Source organism: Grampus griseus (genome assembly GCF_964374135.1).
Source record: "Grampus griseus genome assembly, chromosome: 18".
In the NCBI taxonomy this organism is placed as follows: Eukaryota; Metazoa; Chordata; class Mammalia; order Artiodactyla; family Delphinidae; genus Grampus; species Grampus griseus.
Window position 1 is genome coordinate 76,193,083 of NC_139012.1, and position 25,514 is coordinate 76,218,596.

General features: G+C 48.0%; 1 protein-coding gene across 1 annotated transcript in view; it reads right to left on the reverse strand.

Annotated features, from left to right (window-relative positions):
• ATP8A2 (ATPase phospholipid transporting 8A2) overlaps positions 1-25,514 on the reverse strand; it is a 125,990-nt gene that overhangs the window by 54,217 nt on the left and 46,259 nt on the right. The window lies entirely within an intron of this gene.

Consider the following 25,514-nt stretch of genomic DNA (forward strand, 5'->3'; position numbering starts at 1 on the left):
TCTTAAGGAAGAGTTACAGGGGCAGCTGTCAGTTAGGTGAGGACCTGAAAAGAGGGCTCAGGGCCAAGGCAGGGGGAGGGAAGGAGGCAAGGGGGGAGGGGAGGGAGGGGGAGGGGAGGGAGGGGGAGGGGAGGGAGGAAGGGGGAGGGGGAGAGTTGATTTTGCTCTGAACAGAATCGGGGCTGGGAAGGCAGAGTCCTTAAACTTTGTTTTGAGTGAGCGAGGCCAGAGGGTGGAGCTGGTAGCAGTGGCCAACTACTCGGACAGGGACCGAAGTTAAGTGTGACAGAAGCCTTCACATTCACTGGTTTCTCTTTTCTAAGTGCTCACCACTGGATTCTACCGCAATCGATGTGTTCTGCTCCAGCCCACATCTAACCACGTCAGTCTTGCCGCTGAACCCCAGCGTGTAGCCCTGTCTGTGGTGTCGGAACTTTATGACAACAAAACGGAGAAGCAGTGAGATCTGGGGTAAAGTTGAACACCAACCCTGGCCCTGGAGCCCTTGCTTCCCTTTTCTAAAAACAAGATTGCCAGCTTTCTGGAAGAGCAATTTAACACCTTAAAAATACGTGAGTACGTCTTGCCCCATCAATTACCCATCTCAGAATGCATCCTACGGACACAAGTAAGAACTTGAGTAAAGAAGCAAGTACAAGAGTATTCACGCAGTGCCGTACCGTCAAAGGAAGTAAGAAATAAGTGTCCCAGAAGAGGGCTTACTAACTATACTGTAGTTCCTGCACCCAATGGACTTCTGTGTAGCAATTAAAGGGATGCAGAATTATAATGTTGACATAGAGAGGTGTGATGCGATATTGCTAATAAAACGGATGGGTTCTGAGCATCTGAAGGGGACCTCCCCCGGCAACAAGGGTAGGGGTGGGAAAGGACGCAGGATTGGCCCAAGTCTCAGAATTAAACCTGAGGTGTGATCTCCTGATGCTGCCCACCCAAAAGTTACGCTGCATCTTTAAGTGTTAAGCACTGTATATATGTCACTATACATCAATACATATAATAGTTTTCGTAAGTTCTGTTTTGGAATTTCCTCACCTTAAAAAAAAACCACACACATTCCGGGGCCTCAAATGCAGTTCAGTGGTCCAGACCTTGATCCACTGAGACTGTGCAGACCACCAACCCGTGTGCCCCCTGTGTGCTTGCATGTCAGGAAAAAGGCACAAAATGGTCTATCGAGGGAGTGCGTTGCAGTTTTCTTTTCATATCTCTTTGGCTAGCTCTAGTTCCCATTTCTCATACAGAAAACATATTACTTACACATACAAAAAATTTAACTCATCGCCCTCCCCGCCCCACGCCAGTGGCCCAAGCGAACCACAGGAAGGAGTTGGATTATCCAGGTCCTTTCTTTCTGCAAGTCCCACCTTCCCCCTCTAATCCATCCTTGGCTGACCCAGCGACAGGAGGCGGCCTTGTTTAAGATACACTTGTGGGCTACATCCTAGATCATCGTCTGGTGTATTTTGCAAAGAATACAGTCATTTAAGAATACGATTTTATAGAAATGATAGTTACTGTGATGGGATGGAGGTGTTAGCTAATGCTATGATGACAATCATTTTCCAAGATATAAGTGGATCAAATCAACATGTTGTACACCTTAAACATACAATATTATGTCACTTCTATCTCAATAAAGCTGGAAAATATTTTTTCGAGAAAAAAATAAAAATAACATGTTCCAACAATGTGTACTATTTAAAATAGTTTATGAAACTCCATAAGAATTCTCATTGCTGACGGAAAATAGGAAAGTGACCTTTGAACTGCCCCGCTGAAAATAGGGAGCCGTTTCCCCAGTTGACAAAGGTTCCATGGAAATTTGGAAGCATTGTTGTTTTGTCACTGGTTTTTAAAACTTGGGGCTGTTTTAAAACACATAATGGACATAACTCATTTTAAAGGTGTGTCTCCAGAGAGGTTTCTACTATCCCGATTTTCACAGATTGACTGAGCTTTGAGGTACTGAGATCTTTGCTAAGGCCACAGCTTTTGGTATCGAAATGTAGTCAGATTGCTCTTGTTCTCTCAGAATAATAATAAGAAAGTATTTACCGAGCTGGGCTAGGTGACACATGACACTTAATTACTCCCCCCTCCCCTCTCACCTGTACTACTGGGTGATGTTTTAAAAGTACCCTTTTGATGTGCTAACAGCCCCACTGGAAGAAGGGCATCCTCAGTTAATGCACCTCTAGCTACAATGACTGTTAACCACTTAGGTGCCAAATGCACCCACTGGATCTCTTGGGGTGCTTCTCAGTCTACTTTCAGAACGGATACAGCATGGACAAGAAGGATCCTCCGTGGGGACAGGGCCGCTGTGCTTCTCCTCCTCCCCCTAAGTCACAGTGAGCACGTGCTGGGGAGCAGAGTTCCTGCCCCCCAGGCAGCGGCCTCGGGCTACTAACTCTTTTTTTTTGTTTTTTGTTTTGCGGTACACGGGCCTCTCACTGCTGTGGCCTCTCCCGTTGCGGAGCACAGGCTCCGGACGCGCAGGCTCGGCGGCCATGGCTCACGGGCCCAGCCGCTCCGCGGCATGTGGGATCTTCCCGGGCCGGGGCGCGAACCCGTGTCCCCTGCATCGGCAGGCGGACTCTTAACTACTGTGCCCCCAGGGAAGCCCTCGGGCTACTAACTCTTGCTGCTCTGGGGGATTTTCAGCATCTGAGCAGGTAGAGCAGAGCGAGGACTTTGGGTTCAGACGGACCTGGGACGGAACTGTGCCTCTCAGCTTTAGACTGTGACACTTGCACGGGGTAACTGCCCTCTGCGTTCCTCAGTCTCCCCCGCCCCGCGCCGTTAAGATCAGGACAGCAGAAGCACCTCCCTCGCGGGGCTGTGGTACCCAGCAACCTGTTAGCTGTGCTCACAGACAATCCATCTCCCCAAACACCCAGGAGCCCTGGACCAAACCTTCCAAAATAAACACACGCTTCTTCCTTCCTTGAAGTCTACCTGGCTCCCCCAACCCCCAAACATCTGTACAGGGCCCTGTGATGCTCTGGAAACAGCTCCGCCTGTAAAATGACTCCGAGGCAGTGAGTGCGCTCGGGGGCTGGCGCATGGCACCCGGCATCTGAGCCCCAGCCAGCTGGCTGCGCTCCATCCCTCAGCTGCCTTTCCGGAGCAGAGCAGTCCGGGGACCCCTCGATGAGACATTTTCTCCACTGTTTTCTTTAACTCTGACAACTGCAACTGAAATTGAGCAGCAGCCCGCGGCCCCCCAGGGATTCCTTCTGCATTTCTCTCTCTCTCTCACTCTTGCCGTTACTTTTTAAGGCTCCTCTAACCAAAGTTCAGATTGCATTTTTTTTTTTTAAACAGAAAAAAAATGTTCTTGGGGAGAAAAGACTTGACTTCATAAAGAATTTATGATAATCAAATGAGGATGGCCAACGACCCATCCCAAGGACCAAACTGAGCAATTAAGGTGTATGCTTCTACTTTTAAAATGGATCGATTCTTTCACGAAACTAGAAACTTCACAGCAACAGTCCATCTGCATTCCCTCCTCCAGTGGTTTGGAGCCCTCGTTACGTGCCAGCCTCACGGTCCCTTGGAGAGACCTACAGATGGAGACTGCACAGCCCTTCAAGGCTTCATCTCCACCCGCTAACAGAACGTACGGCGTGTTGTTAAGGTACCTTTTCTTCGTCTCCAGGGATACGTTGCAGGATGCACATAAGAATCCACTAGCACACCCTGCAACAGCTCCAAAGTCCCCACGAGGGTTTCCCAAATAATAGACCTGTGTATTAGTAGCCGAAAACCAACCCTCCCCTCTTCCAACCCCTCCCCTAGCATTTCCTACTTGAATTAAGCGACACCGCTGGCCTCAGGCACAAGTAAGAGGTGGGTCTTGGTTTCTGCTTCTCCTCTCTTCTATTAAACCTCTCTTCCTGGGCGTTCCCGCGTACATGATTTCTAAGCCCCACAAAAACCCCTGCAAGAGAGACACTAACTGTTCCCATTTTACAGATGAGGCAATGAAGGCTCAGGGGTTACGTGGCCAATTCAAGGTCACCTGGTAAGGGGCTGAGTCAGGATGTGAACCCAGGTCTCTCTGAGTCTAGAGCCAGGGCCTGTCCTGTGGTCTGAGATCCATGTTCTTAACAGACAGTGGCTTTAATGTCTACTCATAATTCACTAGCATTTTTTTTCTTTTTACTATATTTGCCAGTGTTTCAATAACTTCTATTTTAATAAATTACAAGGCTTTAGATGTATATAATCCAGCTTCCATTTTTATCCCAGGAGTCCTACGCTGACTTTTCCAAACATAAATTAACTCTGCTGCAACACTTCTGACCCTTGTCTTCTTCTATTCTGCTTAAAATGTAACATTTTTAAATGATGAATTTAAAAACTGGGCTCTTTCATGGTAATGTCCTTGTTCCAGAGCACGATGCCATGTGCTGACTCAGCGAGCAGGTGTGCCTCATTATTCAGTGAAGCACAGACTCCCACGTCTTGGGGCCCAGTGAACAGACAACACAGCACACGTCCGTTAACCGACGGCTCAGAATCGGGACAGCCTGTGGGTCTGAGTGGGTCTTGAGGTCCTCACTATTCCTCGGTAGGACAAGTCTTATTAAGGTTGGTACCTATGAAGCAAAACCAACATCTTAGTCTTCAAAGCATCCTGGCCGGCATTGACAGGACAGGTGAAAAGCAAAACCTTAACACCCGGAGAAGAAAAGGTGGGAGAGTATCTTTCTGACCCCCATTAGCTTTTAGAAAATTTGATACAAAACAGTAGAAACATTGCAGGAAAAGAGAGGAGTTCGCATTAGAAGGGAAAACTTTTGCTCTAAGGGACACCAGAAACAATGTTTAAAGAAAAGCCACAGATTGAGAGATTTCCAAGGCACATTCCAATCCTGGTTACACGTATGCTCTGGGGAGACTCATACGTGTCCACAAGCAGACATGTGCAGGAACGGTCGCTGCAGCATTTCTGGTGACTGACCTCCACCAGAAGTCAAAAACCTAAATGTTTATCAATAGGAGAAGAAATACATTTTGGCATATTTATAGAACCAAAAACAGCATTAAAGTGAGCCAGCTACACTTACATCACTCTAGATAAACTTCAAAACCCAGTTCCGAAAAAACCCAAAGCACTCCAGTGTCGAGGGGGAGGGTGTATATGATACGACCTACATAAAGTTTCAAAACCCTGCAAAAATCAACACTGCCTACTGTTTATATTTTCTACAGGTTTATACCTACATAATACATGCGTGAAAATAGTAACATGAAAGTAACGAGAGTACTTCTAGCTCAAGGAGGATGAGACGGGGAGGGCTACTAAGGCCACTCAGCAGCTTGGCTAACATTTTTTTTTTTTCTTTTCGAAAAGATATGAGGCAAGGAGCATGTCAACATTGGACTAGGCTGGGGATATAATTCCACATCCTTTGTCTCTACGTGTGAAGTCTGTCGCCATGTTGAAAAATTCCACCAAAAGGGGGGTCTCTAAAATAGCCAGGGGGACAAAGGTGAGCCTTGATTGGTCAGAGGGCAATGGGCAGGGGGCACGGAGCCCAGTGCAGAAGCAGGAGCCAGCAAGGAAGGGGAAGGTGGAAGCACAGGTTCTGAGGCTGAACGAGGCCAACTTTCAGAAAGTTCTGGTTGTGGAGAGAGCCTGCAGCTCACAATGACCACCCTGGGGCGACGGATGAGCTCGGCCATGACAACAAGGAAAGGGCCACAGATACCTGTGCCTGCCGTGTGCTCAGCCCTTTTCCCCAATGAGCTGGCTCCCTCCTCCCCGCAACCCTGTGAGGTGGGTGCTATATGGTCACTCCCAGCTTACAGATGAGGTCAGTCAGGCAAGAAGGGTCTAGGGTTTGAACCTGAAATGGGGAAGAACCTTTGTATTCTGTTACAAGTTCATTACCAAAGGGATGTTGCCTAGAAGCTTAAATTACACATAATGGCCCGTCTCTGGGTCCCCTGCCCCCCCACCCCCAGGTAATGAGGATTAAGCCAAAACACCTTTGTTTAGCTCCCAGGAAACATCCTGACCAGGCCCACGTGCGAATGACCTCAGGAAGGAAGAAATTAACACATCCCCTCCGGAGGCCGAACCAGGACTTTACTCCCTCCCCTTTTAGTACAAAAGAAGCCTGCATTCTGACTCAGGGAAGATGGTTCTTTGGGACGTGAGTCCAGCATCTTCTTGGCCTGCTGGCTTTCTGGAGAAAGTCACTATTCCTTGTTCCAACACCCTGTCTCTTGACTTATTGGCCTGTGTGCGGAGAGCAGTACAAGCTTGGACTTGGTAACAAACCCAGCCGTCTGACCCCGGGGCCCACACCTTCTCACAAGACAGGTGGGCTAGCCCTATTTATTCGGGGGTCATTTGTACACAGTGACGGGTGAACCTGTGGAGGTAAATGAGATCACAAAGAAAGGGAATACCGGGTGAGGAAAGGCTTGAGATCAGCGTCCGGGTGATTCCTATACTAGGAGGTGGGGAGAAGGAAAAGGAGCCGGGACTTGGTGAAATCTCAGGGGGAGGGAGTCCAGGATGCAGCTGTGTTCTGAAGGTGAGGAGATTTTAGGGATGACGAGAGGGAGGGTGCTGAGGACAGGCGTGCAGCCATACCATGAGGAAATGGGGGAGGGAGGAGGGCCGGATGGGGCTTGTCCAGGACCTGAGACGGCAGTGCGGGTGGGACAGGAGGAGAAAGAGCCTTGAAAGGTAAGAAGTCAGGAGGGGAGGGTAGAGAGTGGTCCCGGGGGGACTGCAGAGAGGGGATGACATGGAACGTGTGGCTTTGGAAATTCAAGCACCAATGTTAACTCAGAGGTGCTGTGGACGGCCTTCCACGACCCCGGGACACACAAGGCCGCTTCACAATCGTTAAGGAACCATGATCCCAGCTCTTCCGGTGAACAACTGACTTGGAACAAAATTTTCTCTCCTTCTCGCTCTTTCCTTGGGCTCCCAGGCTCCTGGGTGACTCGGGAAAGGAGCAGGGGACCCACTGCGCATCCTGGTTGCACCTTTGTTCCTGTAATTACAACCGTAATTCAGACGAAAGACACATGTGCACGCACGTTTAGGCGTGAAAGTTAACATCACAACCCGGAATATGAAATACTACCTGTGTGCGATGGGGCTAATTTACATTTACTGCGGGATCCGTACCTGTGTAATTTCCTGGCTTTGGTCTGTATAGTTTTTCAGACTCAACATTTTATTAACTTTTCCTTTAAACCAGCTATCTGTCTTCGGCTAGGATTCCCCATCGTACTTGCATGCATATTTCCAAGCTGAATATCCTGTTTTAAAAGTCTGTCCATTTCCTCTCATCTCCCTCAGTCCATCTGTATTTTTTACATCGAACCTCCTGGGTCCTCACCTTTTTTGACTCTGTAAATTTAATTAATGTACTTTTGACTTTCTTTACCAGGTCACTGTTGAAAATTTACATAAAACAGATCCAATTTTTTTTCATCACGCTCTAATAGAAACACATCAGCTACATTTCCCTTTCCCATATATTTCAATTCCTCTTTTCCATACAGCTTCCCAAGTTTAAAAATTCTTAGATACAATGGCACATGAACGCTTTTGACTGATTCTTCTATAGAGAGCCTACTACATTTCAGCATCCTCCCATGTTAGAATTGGGTTATCATGTAAATAACATCTGATACCATTTGCTCTTCATAAAATCATCTAGACCTTTTTTTTTTTAAGAGTTCAGCACAAAGATTTTACTTTATTTTTCAGTTATACATATATATATATATATTCTTTTTCATAGTCTTTTCTATCATGGTTTATCACAGGATATTGAATACAGTTCCCTGTGCTCTACAGTAGGACCTTGTTGTTTATCCATTCTATAGATAATAGTTTGCATCTGCTAATCCCAACCTCCCACTCCTTCCCTCCCCTCCCCCTCAGCAACCATAAGTCTGTTCTCTGTGTCTGTGAGTCTGTTTCTGTTTCATAGATAAGTTCATTTGTGTTGTATTTTAGATTCCACATATAAGTGATATCATATGGCATTTTAGACCTTCTTTTCTTATGTCTTTGTTCCCCTCAATATTGTTGAAGGCTCTGAGGGATTTCTTGTGCTTTTTTAGAACTGTCTTCTTATATTTCTATTAATTTTGGAGAAATGAAGATGTTCTCAGAGGAGAAACGAATACGGTAATTAGCCTTCTTTCCCATTATTTCAAAAACAAAGCCAATGAGGTTACTTTGAGTCTCTGTTAAAAAAGGAAATTCCTAGCTGACGGCATGAACGAAGTCTACTAATGCATTTGAGATTTTGAATAATACAATTATTATTTCAAGGATCCACTTTGTTTTTCCTCATAGTTTTACTTATTTACTCACCATGGCATTTAATGCCAATGATATATAATTTTGTGTTTCTTTTATCTCTGTTTCTTTAAAAACATTTATTAGTAAGCCATCGTCATTCCTTTGTTCTCCATATTAACAACCTGCTTTCTCCCTAGCACAAACATTTATATGTAGCCCCCGAGAAAGCAAAAACAAAAAATTCAGACCAACTCTAAGGCGGGAATAGCTGAACGTACACCTTTGCCTGTAATTCCTTCTACTGAAATCCTTAACAGGCTATAAACAAGTTGGCAATGAAACCAATGGAAGAGAAAAATCTGAAAAAAAACATGTTTCCTGAGCTCTGTTCCTTAGAATCCCTATTTAAACACTTTGCCTTATTTCTAAATTTTTCTTCGATGACCCTCACTGGTTGAGATGATTCTAATCAGAGCATCCTTTTCTTTGTGGCTGTTTAAATAACTTTATTGTTTTAAACCAATAACACATGGAAATGTACTGACCAATGCAATTGAATTGTATGAGAAAGCTCGAACTGAGGTTCATTAAACCCACGGCGTCACCTGGGAGCACTCCAGGTAACTGCCTTCTGGTTAGCTTTCCACAGAGCAGCGCTCAGGAAGCGCTGAGGTTCACAGGTGGTCTACTGGCAGATACTAAAACTGTCACCTACAGCACTGTGCGCTTTGGACCTCTAACTCACAGTGTCTTGGGAAGCGGGCTGAGGGTTTAGACAATAATAAAAATACCGCTGGTGGAGCAGGGGGACAAAGGAACTTCAGGATGGCAAGAAACGGGCAGGGAGGAACGGCTCTGTGTTACATTGGGGTAAATCAAGGCCAGCCTTAGAGGAACGTTCCTGGAAGCTGGGTGAGGGAGGGACGGCCAACCTTCCAGGGCTCTGCCAACTGTTTCCCAGTGACTCACATGGAATCAATCAGAGGAAGCGACTCTGATGCTTCCATGTCACGGTCCCGCTAATTAATTCACAGATTAGAGTTTAAATGAACATCTGTGGGACTAGGGTTTCTTCCCTTCTCGCTTCATATGGACTTGAAGATGATGATTTACGAGTTTTCTTTCAATTCAAGGACACCAGGAGAACATTTGTTTGGAGTCCGGATCCGCAGGCCCACAGAGGCTTTTTCCTAGAACTTCTCACTGCAGGTCCAGCAGGGCCTGTCCACGTCCCCACAATGAATTACTTCCGCAGACACCGGGCCCACGGCCTCCCCGAATCCTCCCCTGTAATCCCCAACATCTGTTCTGTGTCCAGCGCTGACCAGCGGGGGAATTGGCAAGTCCTGGCCGTCAGCATCGCACAGCTGAGCCGACAGGCTCACTCGGCAACAGCCCTGTGATCCCAGCTGAGCACACCGGACGCGGCGAGGCTCTCGGCTAAGCCCTTGGCGGCGCAGCGGAAACACCTGTTCAGAACTTGTTCAAAATAAATGTGTGGCGAGCACTTCGAGGGGTCAGTGGACAGCAGCCGTGAGGGTTACGGAGCTCGGGGTCCTTGGGTGCGTTACACACCCCGATTCCTAGGGTCGATGCGCGCCTGTCCTTCTCCACGTTTTAACTGAAGATGCTCTATCTGAGGCGAGCACTTCGAGGGGTCAGTGGACAGCAGCCGTGAGGATTACGGAGCTCGGGGTCCTTGGGTGCGTTACACACCCCGATTCCTAGGGTCGATGCGCGCCTGTCCTTCTCCACGTTTTAACTGAAGATGCTCTATCTGAGGCCAGCATTTCGAGGGGTCAGTGGACAGCAGCCGTGAGGGTTACGGAGCTCGGGGTCCTTGGGTGCGTTACACACCCCGATTCCTAGGGTCGATGCGCGCCTGTCCTTCTCCACGTTTTAACTGAAGATGCTCTATCTGAGGCCAGCATTTCGAGGGGTCAGTGGACAGCAGCCGTGAGGATTACGGAGCTCGGGGTCCTTGGGTGCGTTACACACTCCAATTCCTAGGGTCGATGCGCGCCTGTCCTTCTCCACGTTTTAACTGAAGATGCTCTATCTGAGGTTGGCTTGGGGCTTACTCCTCTCTGGGTGACACGCAGAACTTCATGAAATCCACAGCTTCAATCTCAACCAAACGTCCCATATTGCCTGATTTGGGGCTCAAGCCTAATACCTATCGTGCTGTTTTTAACAGGATGTTTGATTTATCTGGAGAGAATATGACGCAAAGTAAACATGAGTCTCTGCATCAGTGCAACACCTCTGACAGGGAAGCACAGCCCCACTTCATCCGGTAGGCGGTCCAGCTGGGGAAGGTGACCCGACACCTCTAAGCCTCATCATCAGTGGAGACGGCGCGTTTTATTTAGTTATGGTACCGTTTGGTTCCAAATGCATCCAAGGGGGAACGAGTAAATATGAAAGAGAAAATAAGGCAGCACAATTGAACACGAACTATTGAGAGAGACAACATGTCCTTCAGCTGGGCAGCCTGCCTGATTCCCCAAAGTCAACACGGCAAGCTGAATGCTGAAGTGACAAGCTCCCTGAAGCCACGTGCACGCATCTGTAAACTGGGGCCATCTTATCCTTGCGGGCTGCTTGTTGGGCACTGAGCACCATATGTAAAGAGCCTAGTACGGTACCCGGCACTGGACTTCTTCAGTACCTTGCAAAAGTTGGCAAAATCGCACTGTCTACAAGGGTATCTGAGGCCATTTGCGGCTTTTCATTCAAGACCCTGCCCTTGGCTTTCCATCCCCTGCCCCACGCTCTCTGGCCACATTCAACTGTCTACGTCTCTTCAAATCCTCAAGGTTCTGTTTCGTTCTTCCTTGGCCTTTGCCCATCTCGTTCTTGGTTCAGCCGGCAGTGCCCGCCTCTGCCGCTGTTCTGACTGTGAGAACTCCTCTTTCCCCCTCCAAGACCCAGTTCGTGGGTTCTCCGGGCAGAATGGCACACTCCCTCCCCTGCATCCCTCTATAATGGTGACAGTTCTATTGCTGCCATTTTCCACACGACTACTGTCTGCCAGGCGCCGTACTGGCCACTCGCCGTCCCGTAAGTTAATACACACGGATGGCCCTACAACGATAGCCATAGCCTCTACTTCATAGATGTGGAAAGTCTGGTCCAAAGAGGTCACATGATCTTCCTCTGGAGCCAGAGGTAAGAACCACCATCTGATCCGGGTCCGCAGACCCCAGAGTGCACCCCCCTTTCCACTGTGTCTTGTGATTCTGCTTTCTTTCTTTCTTTTTTTTTTTTGCGGTACGCGGGCCTCTCACTGTTGTGGCCTCTCCCGTTGTGGAGCACAGGCTCCGGACGCGCAGGCTCAGCAGCCATGGCTCACGGGCCCAGCCGCTCCGCGGCATATGGGATCCTCCCGGACCGGGGCATGAACCCGTGTCCCCTGCACTGGCAGGCGGAATCTCAATCACTGCACCACCAGGGAAGCCCTGTGATTCTGCTTCATGCTCAAGGATGCTGCCCTGTTTCCTCATCTTCTTCCTTAGACTGAAAGCCTCCTGATGGTAGAGATGTGTTCTCTACACCCCTGTGTCCTCAGCAGCTGATGTCAGAGGTGGCCACTTATTAACAGGTTCACTGGAGACAGTGAAGGGGAACCCACTTTGACAGAGGCCAGCCATATACACTACAGGTTCTACACTGCCGGCTTGGTTGGAGTATAAACATCTGGAAAGGAAGTTAAGGCCCGGCACACAAGTACCAACCAGGTGCCACCTGTTCCTAAATCTTTAGCAACTGACACTAAGTATTTTCATCCAGACTCTTTTTTTTTTTTTTTTTTTTTTTTTTTGCGGTACGCGGGCCTCTCACTGTTGCGGCCCCTCCTGCTGTGGAGCACAGGCTCCGGACACGCAGGCTCAGCGGCCATGGCTCACGGGCCCAGCCGCTCCGTGGCACGTGGGATCCTCCCAGACCGGGGCACGAACCCGCGTCCCTTGCATCGGCAGGCGGACTCTCAACCACTGCGCCATCAGGGAAGCCCTTCATCCAGACTCTTAAGGATTCTTCCACTGGCATTAGGCAAACCTCCCCACTTGGGTGGCTTTCCAGCAATTAGATCAAGTTAGTCCGTAGCCTGTGGGTCCCTTCTGAGCCAGTGACTGAGGAGTGACCCTCTCTGAGGGGCTGGCATTGTGCTCTCAGGCCGGACCACCCCAGCCCTGGGAGACACGGCTGCTGGCCTGTAGGTACCGCCGGGACCGTGATCCTGGCACTAGTTCCCCCTGGAAACCTGACTCTTTGAGTGCTGTCTTCAGAGTGAGAGCCCTGTCACGTAACAACCAACTGGCCCCAGCAGCTGAATTTCTGCAGCTGCCCTGGTCACTGAGGAGGCCTGCTGGGAAGGCCGGTCACGTGGACACGCTCCACTGGCCTCAGCCTGCGTGTGCCCACGCGTGGAGCCTCTCCTGCGACCTTGAGGCCCTCTTATGTTGGGTGAGCTCAGAGCTCTGAAGCTTTGAGGGGACCCAGGTGCACAGCCCTTCCTGGCTCCACTGGCTGCAGCAATGGGGGTGTGCCTGCCTGTGTCCCGGGATAATCACGATAACCGCTGCCGCTTACTGAACACACGTCCCGAGCCAGGCATCCTGCTAAGTCCCTGGACACGAATTCCTTACTGAATTAACACAGCAAACCCTATGATGTTGGCACAGTTTCCACTACCCCGACCCCCCTCTGGCAGATGACACAGCAAAGCATAGAGAGATGGTGACTCGTCTAAGGTCACACAGACAAGAAGTGGTCCAGCTGGGAGACCCCGTGCTCTGAACCGTGGACTACAGTGTCTCTTAGGCAACCCCGTGTCTTATTGAAGCAAAGGTCATCAGGGAGAAGTAGGAAAGAAATCCGATATCATGACTGCCAAACCAGGCAGAAAAACTGGGCTGGCCCTGTCGTGTAATCCGGCATCAGCAGAAGGAAAGCTGAGTAAACAGAAGTCAGAGTAAAAGTTCACCGACGGCTCACAATAACGCACTGGGAGTGGGGAAACCTAACCGGGAGGATGAAAAGTGAAATTTGGGGGGCATGAAATATGGTTCCTTTCAGCTCTAAAGCCCGTGACTGACTTCCCCAGCAGGCTTCGGGCAATGCAAACACCCAAGACAAATCCTAGAAGCATATCTAATGGAATAAGCCAGATTCTGTTTGCTTGCGTTTCTGAGGCATCAAAACGGTTCCTCTCTGTGCTGACCTTGGCTCCCCTGCAGTTTTAATTAAGCCTCCCAAGGCTCACAAGCATATTAAAATTAGGCAGAAAGAAAACCTGTGGCCTTTGATGCCAAGGGCTGCTAAGTGCTGGCCTTCCAGTTTGATCTTTGCTCGGGCAGTTTCAGCAGATGCTCAGAGTCGACCTAAAGGAAGAATTTTCCATTTATTTTGCTTTGTGGGGAGGGGCTGTGATTACGCAAGTGATGAAAAAGTTTCTTGCTTGGGGGAAGCTGCGACAAAACAGGTACTGGGAATCCCTAAGTGGGCTGGCATTTCTCGTTCGAACCATCCCAGAAGGAGGGATGATGGCAGGCCTCCTCCCTCGTGTTGCTCTCTGAGATCCACCTTCTGCACAGCATCCGCCCACCATTGGTCCCACTCTTTTTCTGCTGGAGGGGAGGGAGTCACGTCACGCCACCAGCCATCGCTGCATCGCCATTTCGGCTCTCATCCTGTGCGGTCCAGAAATGGTGACTGGTTTCCTCTCCTGCACTATAATGTGAGATTCTGGAGGAGACTGTGTCTCGTTGGTCTCCCTTGGTAGGTGCGCTGGATACACCCCTCCCTCGCCCGGCCTTTAAAGAAGCTTTGCTGAAACACTTTGGGGAGTTTGGGGTTTTTTTGAGCACGAGCCCCCCGTTCTCCTTGCTCAGCCCTGCAATACACCTTTCTCTGCTCCAAACTCCGACGTCTCAGTTTCTTTTGCCTCACTGTGTATCGGGCACGGGAACTTGCGTTGGGTAACGTGGGCTACTCTCTCAACAAGCCTGGGGGTGAGGGAGGGCACAGAGTAACTTACGGGGTGGAGACTTAGGACAAGTAAGATGCTTGCGGAGCTCATGTTAGCAAGAAAGCCAATCAAGACAGACAAATTAAAAACGTACAGGAGGTCCCAGGATTAGGCATGGTTCTTATACTTGTTTTGTTTTGGGGACAGGGAGTATCAGGTTGTGTTTGTGTGTAACTAAAAATTCAACCAACAGTGGCTCAAACAACAAACAGTGGCCGATTCTGCTTTTTCTCCCCAAATATTTCTGGAAGAAGGTGTTTGCTCCTCCATGCTCTGGAGCACCCGGGCTTTCCCCGTCCTTCGGCAGCACGACCCTCATTGTTGGCTTTCATCTTTCCTCTCGCCTGTGGCCTCATGGCCCCAAGAGGGCGGCAGTAGCACGAGACACTCCATCTGCCTTCCAGGAGGAAAGCGGAGGTAGCCCACCCGGCTCCCGTCATGCAGGAAGGCCCTGGCCCACTTCCTTAGTGCCCACTGGCTACCTGTGGCTCACAGGGCCACTTCCAGCTACCAGGGAGGCTGGCCACCCAGATATGTGTCCTCTTAGCATCCTTGGCAGGAAGTCGTGGGAACCCAAGAGGCTGTTACTGGCACTTGAGTCAGCCATGGGGATGCAGATGGTGACCTAGGGAAGAGTCTTAGCATACGGAGCGATCACACAGTTCCTAAGAAATAAGGTGAAAACACATGACACAGAGGAGTTTTGAGAAAGAGAAACACAAAACTGAAGGTGGTGACGGCTCAGTCACCAGTGTGGGGCATGGGACTGTCCTCTGATAAAGCATGAGGGAGAGAGGGAGGGAGAGAAGTGGTGACCTCGGGAACGTCCCACTGGGCAACATGGTAGAGCGTCTGCACAAGGAGTGATCCACCAGGCTTGCCGCTAGCACAGGAAGCCTAGGACTATGTTCTATTATTGAAACGCCTCTTCTGATATCAATTTCCTTTTAACTATTTAGAATAATCATTTCATTTTTCTTAATAGGTTGGCTTTCAAATTTGTGGGAAGTTCTTCCTCTTTATCCCTTTCAATATTTAGGGGTTGGTTGAGCTAATTTTGGGGTGTGAATATCAATGGAGGCTTAGAGTAAAGAAAGGAGAGAGGACTGAGAAATATTGTCAACAACCCATGTGAACACAGAGGAGCAAACGGGATAAATAACTCTTCTACCTTCTTCAATTACATAATCATTGAAAGGATTCTGGTACCTATTATTCCAAAGGGAGTCTCCTTAAACACGTCTTCTGTCTCCTTGCCTCTTCCGTAATAAGGCCCCCTCGCCATCTGCTTTGGGAAGCCCAGAAGTGTCAGGGAAGTTGTTCCTTCTGCCAAGCTGGAGCTCCTTTCCAACTTTCAGGGAGAAAATGTGGGTTTGTAGAACTTCCCAATTGTTTTCTCTGGGGTTTGAAACCATAACAGTTCCATTCAGAGGAAATAGTCTTAGGATGTTTATTTTTTCAGACTTCATGAATATTAAAAGCGCTGTGATTGAAGCCAAAACATAAGAAAAATGAAGGCAGTGATACCAAATGCGGCTGTTCTGCTTTCAAAGCCGTCTTCATCCGTGTAAAACGTTTGAAGCAAAAGAAGAGAAATGGTAATAAACATAAAGCAAAATCAAACGCAGTTCTAGAGACACGGTGATCACAGTTCTATCTGGGCTTTGGACGCAGCTGGACAGTGGCGTGGGGAAGGACGGCAGTGCTCTGTGAGCAGACACACTTCAGAGAAGGAACAGAAAACTGAGTTTTCAGCTGAAAACTCAATGTGCCAATTCTTTTCTAAAGGTTCACACGTATTCAGCCCGGATATATCACGAACCTCTGAGGATTTACATATCTCAGTGTGAAGAACTAATAACCAGTGAGTGGCTTCGATAAGACCTTATGGACACTCAGACCTTTTAAATCTTCAGGTGCCAAGATGCAGTTCCCAACGTGAACCCATTTACTCCAGTGAGCATCAGACTACTTCTTTTCTAGCCCTGCTGGCCCAAGCGCAGCCCCATGGGTGGAGAAACACTAACTGGCATTTCGACAACAAAAGTTCAGAACGCTGACACAGACAGCTACCTGCCCATTTTGGGACTAAGTATGATTCAGGGACCCCCATACATCAAACCTGGTCTATTTTTTATGAGAAAAACCAAACGCTTCTGAAATGAAGAAGCCGTTAAATTTTGTCCAGTGAAAGTGATAAAATACTGAATCTTAACTTTTTCTGGTGTGTTGAGTAGCATGGGAGGGAGGTGAAAAATACCATGACAGTGGGGTTCCCAAGCACAGGGACCAGACATGTGGTGAAGCAGGGGAGCCCAGTACTGAACTAGCATTGATGCGCTCGTCTTAGAACAGACTTTGAACCAGAGACACCAGGAAGGAAGGAAGGAAGGTGGAAGGATGGAGAGCGGGCAGGAGGGACAGGAAACACAAAATCAGCAGAGAAGAGGGAAGTCCAGGAGAATCTGGGAACGCACATTGCCTGCTGTCCCTGTGGTCCTCCAGGGCTTTCTGGAGTCAAGGAAAGTTACTACCAAGCCATTTTTCGGTTCATTAGTTCATTCTTCCGAACATTTCTGTTAACTAAATAAAACTATGTTAGCTCTGCAGTAATTTAAAATTTAACTTTGTTATTGCTAATAATTGATTTTTATTTTCAAACTTTAAGCTTATTTTTTGAGACATGATCCATCAGTTCATGTGTTTCTCATTCATTCATTTAGCAAAACCTCCAATGAACACCCATCATCTGCCAGACACAGTCTCACATGCTAGAGATACCATGTGCTCAGCGGGGACACAGGTCACGCCCTCCAGAGCCTCCACTCTGTTGGAGAAGAAGGATGTTAAGTGAATGATAAGGGCCTTGAAAGTGACAGAGTGGGCAACAGGGCATCTGGAGTGGATGGCAGTTGAGGGAAGGAGAGGGGAAGAATCAGGAAAGACTCCCCTGAATGAGCCATTTCTCCGCAGAAACTTGAAGCAGGAGTGCAAGTTGATCAGGTAACACGGGAGGCGGGCAAAGCTCCAGAGCCTGGAGAGAGCCTGCAATGTTCCAGGAACTAATACAGCAGAGCAGAGAGCGAGGGAGGGCTGGCACAGAGAGGAGCTAGATCGGGGAGGATCTTTACATCTCGTTTAGAATCTGGACCACATCAAAACGTCAAGATGAAGCTGTGACAGACACACTCATACTGACGTTGACGAAAGATGATTTAACCGTGGAAGATGTCCTAAAACAATTGAAAACTTTAGCCTGAAATCGTCAAAGCTAAATCTTCTTTATACTTATCAGTGTACCTACAATCACACCCACAAGAATTGCATTTTCATCTTAGACGATAAGGCATTTCTCCTCTCGTCCAAAGCTACCTTCTCGCCCTGAACTGATCCCACTTCTTCCCCTTCTGTGTGCATTTGTTACCTTTGCCCCTCCCCCCTCTGCCCTCTCTCCCATCTCTCTGGTCCTGGAACCTCTTCTCTCCTACTGCAATGCTGTCCTGCCCCTGAAATCCTGGGGAAAAGCTCCATTTCCCTCAGGAGCTGGCTGAGGGGAGTCACTATTACACTTAAGAAGTTCCCATAGTTTCCTGGACTCTGCCCCAAAGTTGACTCTGTTCTTTTGTAGTCTGAGGTAATTTGTTCCATGTATATATTTCATGCACTACATAGAACATGTTTACTATATGCTGTTTCTTTCTCCAAGTCTTTAAGGGCAATGGCCAAGCATTTCATCTTTATATTCTCAGCACACAGCTCAATGCCTGACAGAAAGGAGACCCACCAAATAATTTTTTTTACCTGAATTCCATAAAAACAGCAAACATTTTAAAGTCCTTGTGATTCCCCAAAACTACCTGAGAGAAGACGCTTCTGTGAAACAGAAGTACTACACCATTTGCAAAAAACAAAAACACAATTCAGTCTTTTACCTGGTTAGCTCTTTTTTTCTTTGTTTTTTGCAGTACGCGGGCCTCTCCCGTTGCGGAGCACAGGCTCCAGACGCGCAGGCTCAGCGGCCATGGCTCACGGGCCCAGCCACTCCGCGGCATGTGACCATGTGACCCGCGTCCCCTGCACCGGTAGGCGGACTCTCAACCACTGTGCCACCAGGGAAGCCCCTGGTTAGTTCTTAATGAGAATTATATACAGTATGAACCAAAAATGTCTCAACGAAAAATCAATTTAAGATACTGTTATAGGTTGAACTGCAACCCTCTCAAATTCTCATGTTGAAGTCCTAACCCTCAGTATCTCAAAATGTGACCTCATTTGGAAATAGGGTCATTGCAGATATAATTAGTTAAGAAGAGGTCATTAAAATGGGACCTTAATCCAATATGACTGGCATCCTTATAAAAAAGGTGAGGGCTTCCCTGGTGGCACAGTGGTTGAGAGTCCACCTGCCGATGCAGGGGATGCAGGTTCGCGCCCCGGTCTGGGAAGATCCCACATGCCGCGCAGCGGCTGGGCCCGTGAGCCATGGCCGCTGAGCCTGCGCGTCTGGAGCCTGTTGCTCCGCAACGGGAGAGGCCACAACAGTGAGAGGCCCGTGTACTGCAAAAAAAAAAAAAAAAAAAAAAAGGTTAAGTGTGGACATAGACATGAACACAGGGAGAAAGCCATGTGAACATGAAGGCAGGAATTGGAGTGATGCCTCTCGAAGCCAAGGAATGCCAGAAATCACTGGCAAACCACCAGAAGGTGGGACACAGAGGCCTGGCACAGATCCTCCCTTATAGCCTCAGAAGAAACCAACCCTGCCAACATCTTGACCTCAGACTCGCGGCCTCCAGAACTGTGAGACAATACATTTCTGTTATTTAAGGCACCCAGTGTGTTGTACTTTCTTACAGCATCCCTAGCAAATGAACGTGGATGTTAACAGGTCGTCTTCTGTTTGTAGTTCAGTTGCTCTTGTCAAACCTTCTGTTACTCTCCTGTGGGTCGGGGAGAGGCACGGGAGGAAACTGGGAAGGCGTAGGGCGTGTCTGATGGGATGTAAACCATAGACATGACCAACCCATTTGATTCTTGCAAAGACACGGGAAGGTGAGTTGAAGGGCTGCTGACCGGGTAATAGTCGTTTCCCTACCCATGCCAGCTATCTGGAAAAGAAGGACCCTTTGATAATGATACAAACTCACTAATTAAAAAGCCAGACACTGTAACTATACTATCATTTTCTGGAATGTCTTAGGCAGCCAGAGAATAACTTCACAGAAAATGCTAGAATCACACAATCCTATCTAGATGATATTCTTAGAAAAAATAATGCCAGAAAGGAATTAAATGGTTCAACCCCTCTGTCTACAGAAAGATGAAGACCAAAGCCATCATCACGTACTCCTTCTTTGGATGTGGGCAGCATTTTTAATACTCACAGGACCTCCAATCCCTTGTTTTGATAACTTCCAGGTACCAGGGGACTTACCCTCATCCCCATTTTACAGAAGACAAATGGAGGCCAGCAGTCAAGTTATCCCCAGGCTACAATGTAAGTAGATGGTAGGTAGATGTAAGTAGATGGTAGGCTGGAATCTGAACTGGATAACTGGAAGCAGTCCCATGATCAATCAGTGCAATTTCAGTCTCAATCATTTTTCTAAAATAAATGGTGCCTGGATGGCATCAACATTGAGAGGGTAACTTCTTAACTTGAGAGAAGGTAACGGTAAATAGCAAAAGAAGATGTCATGCCCTGTGCATCTCATGCTTTTCAGCGCCTAGACCAGCCCTTGGCGGCGGAGGCCACGGCTTCGCCTACTGTCTGCGGTGCCCAGCAGAGTGCTGGCTGGTGGAAGACAAACAGTCAACGTTCACTGAACGTGAAATAAAAGACTTTAAAAAAAAGGCTCTTCTAGGAGATTCCATGAACTGGCAAGTCGATCGCTGATGCTCTTGGCAGGGCGATGCCGGCGAATCTGGTTATGGGAAAACTTCACTGCGTTGTTCGGCCAAATATGATAACTGTCAACCTTTTCTGATGTGAGGAGGGGCGCTCTCTTTTACACCGTGTTCCTCCCAAGACATGTGTTTCTAGGTCGTTCTTGACTTTGTAAACAGGGTCGCCGAGTCTGGATCTGTTTAACCCCACCTGTTCTTTCCCCTTCACGTTGACAACACAAAGAAGAGACTCGACCTTCAGATCTGGACCGACAAAGCACAGAGTCCAAGACTGCCCCTAGAAAAGAAGGCGCTCCCTGGGTTTCTAACAGGTGAGGCTCTGGGTCCAGTTATGGGGCTGAGGCTACACGGATTAGAATGAGCACATGTCCCTGGCTGGCAGCTGCCTGATGGCGACAGATGAGCAACAAACGTGTAGCAGACCGACCCCCCCCTTCAGTTTGGGAAGTGCGGGATCTCTGGACACACACAGGCGTATGCGCCGTGGCGTCGGATTCTAACAGCAGGCCAGAGAAAGAATGCCAGGAGTCACTCACCCTTCTGCGTGGTCTCTGAAGGCGTTCCAGTAATTGCTTATTTATAACCTCTGAGCACTTGGTGGCCGTCCCGGCAAGGAGCGAGCAGCTGCCTGCAGGAAACCCGCGGCCCTGCCCACTGACTGCAAACACATGTTCCTTTCTGTCATCTCGAGGAAGAGTTGCAATTCCGTAATGGGATAGTCGTCAACTGATTTCCTTCTCTTTGTGGTTCACTGCAACTTCAGGATCTAAAGGTCTCATCATCCTGTCACCAGCCACTATTCATACCTCAAACGATGTTACAACAATAAGACCAACCATTCCTGTAAAATCATCCTTTCATCCTAAACTATACATTCGCATGGGGCCCCACTCAGAAAGCAGCACTCAGATAGCCAAATTCTGAATGCTGGAATAAAATTCTGAATGTTTAGAATAAAAATTCTTAACAAGCAATAGTGAGCTGACCAGAGAGATTTTTTTTCAAAATTGCATGTTACTGGTTAAGATGACAGACTCTTTCGTATTATTTTAGAGTTGAAGAACGCGTCCATTCCGAGGTATAGTTTCACCTCCTTATGTTACAGATAAGATCCGGGCAACCACCCGCCAGGATTTTCCTGTTCGATTCTGAAACTCTGAAACTGCAGCTAATTCTCACCCTCCAAACTTCACACAACAAGGGTGTCACTGTTTTTATAATTCAGAAGTTGAAGAAATAAACCAGAGAAGGAAAATATTCACTACCTCAAGAAGTTATTTAACTTATTTCTGGGTTAGAAATCTAGTACAATATACGTTTCACTTTTATACACATCTGATCAAATAAACACCAAGAACTACACTTCAAACTATAAAATATGGAACTGTGCCACAATGTCTCCTATCCCAACAAAATAGCATATCTTGGCCTTTAAGTCTTTCATGCAAGCACGAGATTTACAGGTAAATTAATTAAACACAACACACAGATATGAATTACTTTCAGTTCAGTTTTTCTAATATCTGATCATCACTTATATATTTTAAAGGGGAAAAAAGATTCAACAATATGTTCGCCTTGAAATTTGCTTACGCTAGCTTATTCTGTTGGAAGCAAAGTCTTGTAGCCTTGCTGTTGAAATCTGTTAATCTTATTCATTAGTCGTTGCTCTTATTGTGTGTGTAGGAGTGGGGAACACAGGACAGTGCTGCTTCTTGGAACGTCAGGAGAAAGACAGAGTTTCTACCCTCTGAATCCTCACTGCTTTTCCCCTGGCACGTAAAGAAAAGTGAAATAAGAAAATGTTGGGAACATTCGGGAAAAGAAGTCTGTTAAAGGCCAAGGAAGGGCTGGGAACTTGAGATGCTGGGGTCAACTGCAAAACTGCGGGATGGGGACCCCTGTGGCCACCCTGGCCAGAAACAGTGCGATTCTGCTGAGCCAGGCAGCTAGCATGCAGGGAGACCTGCCAATGTTTCGGATGCAGGATCCCCAGGCTCGGTGATGACTACCCTGGTGCCAGAGGACAGTGGCTCCTGGCCATGTGGGCCGGCAGGTGTGGGTGTGCCGGGGAAGGTGAGGACGCTCTCCCGCATGCTGGGCTCGGGATGTGTGTGTGTCATCCGGGCTGGGAAGTCGGGAAGACGCTGGATCACTGAGTCCGGCACTTAGAGAGCTAACGTTTCGGAGACTCGACCTGGATGCCATCAGCACATAAGCAGCAGTGGCATCCACGGGAGCAGGTGAGACGAGGCAGGAAGAACAAGCTAGCAGCTGAAGACGGAACCCTGGGGAGGGAGGCTTCGCAGCAAAGCGATTGAAGAGGACGAGGGGCCAGGATGGAGCACGAGAAGGGCTGGCTGGAGAATGGACAGCATCCCGGGCAAGACGGCTTCAAAGGAGCAGAGGAAGGTGTGAGTTTCAACAAACCAACAAACTACAGAGACGTCTGTAAGATGGAAAATATTCTTTGGAATTGGAATTAGGAGCTGGTCGCAGACTTGGGTGACACTAGTTTCAAAGACATCATGGGGGCAGCTGCCCGCGCTGGCAGGTAAGGGTGAACTGGAAGTAGGAAAGGGGGTTGAGGGACATCCCTGGTGGTCCAGTGGTTAGGACTCCGCACTTGCACCGCAGGAGGCGCGGGCTGGATCCATGGTCGGGGAACTAAGATCCCACAGGCAGCGCGGTGCAGCCGGGGAAAAAAAGGGGGGGGGGTTGAAAAAGTAAGGGTAAACCTTCCTTAAGAATGTCACTCCGGAGTTTCTCTGGACTGCAGCCGAGGGGAGCAGAGGCTCCCCACCCCTCCCAGCGCCTCCTGCTAACTCAGAGCTCAGAGAACGAGCCTCTCCCTGGACCAGTCTCCTCAGCGCTCAAACACATTCAATTCTTTTACATCCTAAGAACAAAACCAGAACCCGGATACTCACAACGTCTTGCCTACAGTGTCTGCATACAGTTCATAAGGAGACCGTACGCTCAGCTAAGAATCCCCCTAATCCTGAAGGTTAAAAGGTGTTAACCCTGGCCCGTGGTTGTAGTGTTATTTTTATAATATGTAATAGAATATGTAACATACATATACAAATGATAACAAGGATACTTCAGTAGTTGAAAGAAAAATATTTTAAAAATAAAATTCAAAATATAGTAAAAAGGTTATAATCAAGGAAAGAGTCATAAAGATAACCAAATAAAGTTTTATATTTAAAAATTAATTCCTGGGGGCTTCCCTGGTGGCACAGTGGTTAAGAATCTGCCCGCCAGGACAGGAATAAAGATGCAGACGTAGAGAATGGATTTGAGGACATGGGGAGAGGGAAGGATAAGCTGGGACGAAGTGAGAGAGTGGCAGGGACATATATACACTACCAAATGTAAAAGAGATAGCTAGTGGGAAGCAGCCGCATAGCACAGGGAGATCAGCTCGGTGCTTTGTGACCCCCTACAGGGGTGGGATAGGGAGGGTGGGAGGGAGGAAGACGCAAGAGGGAGGGGATATGGGGATAAATGTATGTGTATAGCTGATTCACTTTGTTATACAGCAGAAACTAACACACCATTGTAAAGCAATTATACTCCAAGAAAGATGTTAAAAAAAAAAAAAAGAATCCGCCTGCCAGTGCAGGGGACACGGGTTCGAGCCCTGGTCCGGGAAGATCCCACATGCCGTGGAGCAACTAAGCCCGTGAGCCACAACTACTGAGCCTGCACTCTAGAGCCCACGAGCCACGACTACTGAAGCCCACGCGCCTAGAGCCTGTGCTCCACAAGAGAAGCCACTGCAATGAGAAGCCGGCGCACCGCAAGGAAGAGTAGCCCCTGCTCACCGCAACTAGAGAAAGTCCACGTGCAGCAACAAAGACCCAACGCAGCCAAAGATAAATAAATAAATAAATTTATAAAATAATTAATTCCTGGTCACTTAAACTGTAAGTGTGAATAATAAGCACAGAGGACAGAGCATTGGAAATGCTATATATGAAATAAACGCTCATTGAAGGAAAACCACTGTAACTGTGGCCAAGGCTCTGAGCCCTCAAGCTATGTCTATTGTCCAGCCAGCAGGAGGTCCTGGGGGCAGGAAGGCCGGCCCGTGGGAATGACCACCCTTTACCGATATAAGTAAATGCTATTAATAGTCCCAGGAAATGGACTAGTTTGCCTCTATTTTACTAAAACGTGTGTGTGTGTATGCAGATAGCATTCATCAGATATTACCTGTAAAATATCTAGAAAGAGCCAGAAGTCCTGATGTGTGAATAGTCTCACATCCCAGTTTACTCCTGAAGAAGTATTCACGAGCCCTTCTGTCCCCCCTTTAGCTCAAAGATCACACGTAAGGAATCAAGGAGAAGAGTACGGGTCATTTGTCAGAATGCTGGATGCTTTAGCCAAGACCTGTTGGGTGTTTTCCCCCAGATGAACACGTGTAGTTTTTCTCTACATCTAAGTCTTGATCTTTACTATGAGCTCACTTGAACCCTTCCAGTAAAAAGCACAATGTAAAATTTTGGAGAATATATTAAAAACATGGATGGCCTCATATCTAGAAAAATACATCATTCTTTTCGATGTGAATGTCATTGACTTTCAAGGAAGCATTTAGCTCAAGTTCAAAAAGCAAATTCATCATCTTGGTTGGCTCCATCCTCTAACTCGTCAACTTACAAGATCTCAAGCAACACAGGTGCTCACGCTGACTTTTAAGAAAACATGTATCAATAGCCCTGCCTAAGAGGAATAGTATTCGTGGGGTTTTTGTTTGTTTTTTTGCGGTACGCGGGCCTCTCACTGTTGTGGCCTCTCCCGTTGCCGGAGCACAGGCTCCGGACGTGCAGGCTCAGCGGCCGTGGCTCACGGGCCCAGCCGCTCCGCGGCATGTGGGATCTTCCCGGACCGGGGCACGAACCCGTGTCCCCTGCATCGGCAGGCGGACTCTCAACCACTGCGCCACCAGGGGAGCCTGAGGAATAGTATTTGAAACCTCTTTTTCCTACTGCTTAACCTCCATTCTAGTACTAAACCCGAGGTAGCAATTTGCTTTCTTTAATAATTCTTCTATGAAGAATATGCGGGAAATTAATTTAAAATAATCACCATATTAAGTATGGTAATCCCCTAACTAACACCATGGTACAGGAGGGGTCCAAAATGAAATGAAATGGCCAGGACAGGTGTGGGGAGGTGGGGACGGATAGGCATCAATCAGGTACCAATCGTGATACTGGAAATCACACTCTCATCGGTTTCACTGCA